The sequence below is a fragment of the Aptenodytes forsteri genome, unplaced genomic scaffold (assembly GCF_000699145.1).
Source record: "Aptenodytes forsteri isolate BGI_AS27 unplaced genomic scaffold, ASM69914v1 Scaffold324, whole genome shotgun sequence".
Classification (NCBI taxonomy): Eukaryota; Metazoa; Chordata; class Aves; order Sphenisciformes; family Spheniscidae; genus Aptenodytes; species Aptenodytes forsteri.
Genome location: NW_008795485.1, coordinates 1,788,035 through 1,793,875, shown reverse-complemented (window position 1 = coordinate 1,793,875; position 5,841 = coordinate 1,788,035).

Genomic DNA, 5,841 nt, shown 5'->3' with positions numbered 1-5,841 from the left:
CAATGCTCCCCAGCTCCTGAGACTCAACCAAGACCTTTATTATAAAAGATCCAAAGCAGGACATCAGCAAGCTCCTGGGCAGCAAAGGTTTCCGAAACCCCTGCTTGCCACCAACTGCTGAAGCACCTCTGGGGCAGAGAGGAATTTTAGAAGCAGTGGCCAAATCCAGCCAACCTAGAAAGCAGGGAGCGCAACCAAATAAAAGCCCACCCCATCCAGCCACACAAATAACAAGGCGCTGCCTCCTCCCTCCTAAAACAGGTCTGGGCTTCTCTGCTGCTGCCATCCTGGACAGTAACACTTCTCTGATGACCCCGTATCATCGCTCACTAATCCCAGCCATGAAGCCCTCTAACCCCACTGCTCACCCTCTTATCTCTCGCTCCCCTAGCTGCCCATCTTAGATTTCAGCTGGCGTTTGCCTAATCCGGCTCTGAGCCCAGGGGATCTCGGTGGAGCCACTGGCCTTGTATTAACCTTATGGCACCGGGGCAGGTTTGGAGGCTTTCCAGATGCGATCTGAGCCTCTGACTCAGAATAATAACAGACAGGAACGATCATAAATTAATCTTCTCGTCCATCTCTCCCTTCCTCATACATGTATTGATGTGTTTCTATAGCCCCTCCGCATCCTCCCTCCGCTCTGATTCATGATGGATGAATCATCTATCCCCTGGGCATGTCCTTTAATTACCTACCCATTAGGTTTCCTCCTTCCTGGCTCCACATTTTATCCCCTCTCTCATTGCAGTGGGGAATACGCTTTAACCCTGCAACAGACCATGGGGGAAGAGTTTAGGCAAGTGTCCATGCACAGGGGGGTGCCGAGCTCCACGCTCCCCGGTGAGGTCTCAAGAAATTCCCTCTTGGAGGCAAAAAAGCTTCTGATTAAGTGGAGGAGCTGTTGTCGCAGCTGTAAGCCGGACACCTACCCTAGGGGGGACACTGTTGGGTTGTCCATCTGCTCCAAACCACCACCAGGTACGGGAGAAAGCCAAGCCCCAGCTACCATGAGAAGGACTGCAGTTTTGGAAACCCACCCCGTCCTCTCCTCATCCCCTGCCCCTTCAAATCTTTCTGCAAAGCCCATCTTCTCCAAGGCCTTGCAAATAAGGCACAGCGAGTGAGGAAGATGCAATGGAGATTGCTGCTTTTGCTAGGTAGCAGGGGCTTGCAGAGAGAGGCTGGGGCTGCCTGGAGCTGCACTATCCCTGCACGGTTTCGGGAAACCGTGGTGGGTGCTGACACACCATCTGCCTTCGGAGCACATAAAACTTTTCTCAGATCCCAGCCCCCGAAGCCAGCGTTCATGTCCAAAAAGCACAGCAGAGGCTCTCTGTGAACAACACCACTGCCACAAATAAACCCAAGCACCAGCAGGATGACAGCTGTAATGAACCAGCGCATACGTCCCACTTGGAGGTTTCGGAGAGGCTGTTCAGCTGCTGATGACTGATGACATTTGGACTTCAGCGAGGCAGTTTTCACAGGAAATCTGCAGAGCAGCCAGTTTGAAGACACCCCCTCCGCTTCCCCTAGTAATTGCTTAATAAGCATTGTATCGCAGCAGCCTCGTTTGCTGCGTGCACGTCTAGCGGTGAGGGACAACACCACGCCGGGAAGCCAACACTTACAGACTCATGAAAGGACCTCATGAAACCGCCTGTCCCAGACTCCACCGTCGAGGCAGCACCAGCTGTACCCACCCCATCCCCACCACGTATTTGCCTACGTTGCTCTTAAAAGCCCCCAGCCCCCTCTTGCCATCCTCTCCCAGCACTTTCCACATCCCCACCACGTATTTGCCTACGTTGCTGTTAAAAGCCCCCAGCAGTAAGACACACCGATCTCTCTTGCCATCCTCTCCCAGCACTTTCCGACGCTTGCTACCCGAGAGATTGCTCTTCCCAAATACCTAACCTTGATCTTCCCTACTGCAAATTAATCCGATTCCTTCCTGTTCTGTCTTGCAGTGGACACGGAGAGGGATCGATGGGCCTCTTTTCTATAACAACTTCTGACATATTGGAAAAACCGAGATCCCATCTCCCTCTCCTGCCTTCGGGTCCTGCAGACAGCACTCGGAGGTTTGCCGGGAGCTCTGCTTGGCCCCGCACAAAATTCCCAGCCCCGCTCAGCAGGGAGAGGAGCCGGTCTGCAGATCTGCTCCCGCCCTCTCCTGTTTCTCTGAGAGTTCTATCGGGGGGCTGAAGTCCCCAAGGCTGAAGGATACAGGGTGGGGAAGGATATGGGAACTAATATCCGACAGACCAGTGGTCATTTCTAGCTCGGGCAATAGAAAGATTTCAAAAAGCAGCACTGAAGCCTTGCTCCCCATATGCATACACAGCTGTATTTCCTTCCACCCTTGCATTTCTCCCACCAAACGCCCCATGAGTGGGTGCCCCACTCCCGGGCTGCTGCCTCCTCCCAGGAGGGTCTGTGCCTGAGCTGGTTCCTCGGGCTGTGTGCCATCCCAGTATCTGTGCCACCGCGGCTCGGCACCCACCACAGCCATGGGGATGTCAAAGCAAGAGCGAGCGGCTCCGTCAGGAGTGCTGCTATTTATACCCCCAGGGACTGAGGAGGAGCAGCAGCAGCAAGGGAGAACACAACGGTGAGTGGCAGGAGCTTGATTACCGAGGGGTATTTTTAGAGTGTGCGGGGGGCGCGTGTGAATCCTCTACCCCACCCCGGTGGAGGGTTTTCATTCCCCCCCTCCCAAAACCCTGATGGCAGCGCTGGCTGACGACACGCCGATGCTGCTCCATGCCTCGTGTGTGCAGCCAGCATTAGACCCCTGCCTGACAACTCACTTGTGTTCACTACAGCAAATGAGTAAATGGCTGCAATTACACTCAAAAAGCCACGTCCCCGTCCTTCCTCCCGACCCTCTGCACACACGCCCGACACCCTGCAAAACAAGGTAATGGGTGGCAATTGAAATGCTTACACAGTCAACGGTACCTCGCTCTCGACTGGCAGAGCTGGAGCCAACGTACCGCACCGGCGGGTGCTGCTCCTTTAGCCGGGAGCCGGAGCTGGGTGCGTGCGTGGGAACCCAGCTAGAAACCATCTCCAGTCAAAGGGGAGGCATCGGCTTTTATAAACCCACAGGTGACAGGCCGGCCTTCCATCGCGGCTTAATCACAGGCAGACAGGAGCTGCTATTTGCAGGCACATTAACACAGCTGTGTCAACTTCTAGGTGAATCAGCTTTGCTTCATCAGACACATCAACAGACTCAGCACTGCCATCTCCTCTCCTGCTCAGATTTATTTTAATTGCAAGCTGCAAATAGCATTCTCTCTCATTTTCCTACCCACATCCATCTGGAAATATCTCTCAAATCTTCTACTTTTTGCGTTCCTGACTTTTTTAGCACACCCCTCTCCTCTTTCCCACCTCGCCCTGTTCCAGATCTGGGCTCAGGTTTGCAGAAGGGACCAGTGAGTCAGAAACGAGAAGGGTCTGGGTCTCAGCGGCCACTTTTTCAAAGCCCAGAGCATCTAAAAGCTGGGCCCTTTCTGACCGAGACCTCAAAAATTGCTCCTCCAAAGATGCCAGCATCCAAGCCTCATCCTGTCCGTCGCCTGTGCTGGACCCAAGGGATGGGTGCCAGCATCCCTGGAGTTTCAGAGCCTACTTCGTTCCCTCCTGAACATCTCAGCCCCACATTAAAGATGCTGGACACCCGATAGTTTCTATCTGTATGGAAAAATGCTAGCCCAGCATCTCTGAAAACCAGGCTGACTTCAGGGACCTAAAGCGGGTACAGGCACGGAGGAGCTAAGGAGAGAATAACTCCACAGCTACCCAGGTATAACCAGCCACGTCAAAACCTTCCCAAAAGGGTTCACGTACCTCAGCCACCCTAGGAAAGCTGTCTGACGGCACTCAGCCCCCCTTGAATCCATCAGCTCTTCCCGACTCCCCTTGGATGCGCAAGAGCCATTTCAGACCTGTCCTTGGACACCTTTTACACGCAGCAAATTAATACCGGCAATCAATCATTAATCAGAGCTCTCCTCCAGCTACCAGGGAAGGGGGCTGAAGCAGGCCAGGCTCTGCTCCCATTTATGTCAGACAAATGCAAGCCCGTGGAGCGACTCCAGATCTACACAGCCCAACAGACAGCAAAACAGGGCTCGGCACTCAATCACACGGCACCCGAAGCCAAGCACAGCAGTCAGCGGCCCAGCATCTGGGCTATATTTGACTGGCTCCAGCAAGAATGCTATTAGCAAAGAGAAAAGGGAAGAAAAAGTGCACCAGTGGTTAGTCACCCGCCCAGCCTTGCTAAGAGAATGTAATCGTTAGATATGGCTTTTCCCATTATAGTTCGTTAATGACTTGCCATTGTCCTCCGAACATGTGAGGAGGGAAGCATGGAGGATCTCTCTGGCTGATTGCAGAGGTGTCCTGGACTCGCCACACAAAACCCTCAATCGTAATTAAAAGCTGCTATTTCCCATTTCTTACAAAGGCAGGTTGGCAATTAAATCCGCTCCGTCAAGAACTGCATTTTCCCTTACATATATACACATACACACATAGATACAGGTAGATTTTAAATGCAATTATTTGCAAAATAAGAAATGGCCTCACTCTGCAGGCATTTAAAAAGGACTCCCATCATTCCAGAGCGTATAAATATTTTTTAATGTCCTTAATGCAGCCATCCAGCCTCGTCCAACTGCTGCAGGGCTATTTCTTCCGTGCTCGGAGCCACGGCTGGACGGACACCCATGCCCACCCTGAATTACAGGAGCTGTAATCCACGTGCCCAACCGAGGCTACTAACCCGCTTATTTTAATTATCTGTGACACCAGCTATAGATATGTACTGTGAAACTCATGATCTTGTGATTTCTAGCAGCTCTCTTCAGGGACCACGCAACACATTACTGCCACAGACAACAGACCTGCTCATAAACTGCTCTGCCTGCATGTGCTGAGAGGAGAGCATCGGCTTTTATGGACTATGCTGCCTCCCAACTATTTGTAGCGACTGTAAAAACCATGCGGCAGCCGCCTGGAAACGGGCAGAAGAGCAATTTGGGGCAGATTTGAGAGCCAACATCTCTGATCTCCTAGAAGGATGCAACCTGCTGGGGAACGCAGGAGGAATCGCCGGCAAGGCTCTGCTCCGGCCGTGGAGCAAACGCGAGGCAGGCGATGCACGCATCAGACACTCGGCTGATCCCACCCTTGCACATCTCCAGCAAGTCGGCAGGGTTCCGCCTGTTTGCCCGTGCCGTGAAGAGCTCCAGCAGCACCAACACACTGGGTAGCCCTCGTGCCTCAGCGTGCCTCGGTCCCTGCAGACTCCTAGAAGCAGCCTGCCATGGCTGCCTTTAATAACTTTGCAATCAGGTTTAAATTGCCACTGCGAAAGGTTTATAAAAGTTTGTGTTGCCTGCTAATTAAATCCATACAAATGCTGGCTCGGCATTAATTTACTGTAAAATTAGTGTGAGGCTACAGTGGGTTATTTGCAAGAAATTTGCCCACGCTGAACTACCAGCGAGGAGCAGCTGACCTTGGGAATTATCTCCCCAAACCCTCCCCGCCACAGATCAGACACAGCTATTCTTCGAGGCGCCGCATGCAAATATTGTTGCTTTTCAATTATTTGGCGACTGATCCGACGACTCGGAGACAGCGGCTAATTAAAATCTAATTGAAATAAAATCATTTTCAATTCTGCCGTCTTTCATCGCCTCTTGGAGCAAAGGTTCCTTGTCTCGCGGACTGGCTGTCCTCGGTCTCGTTTGTCCCTTAGCTCTGCAAACAGCCCACCCGCCATCCTGCTCTCTGCCGGCGTGTTTGCAATGGGGC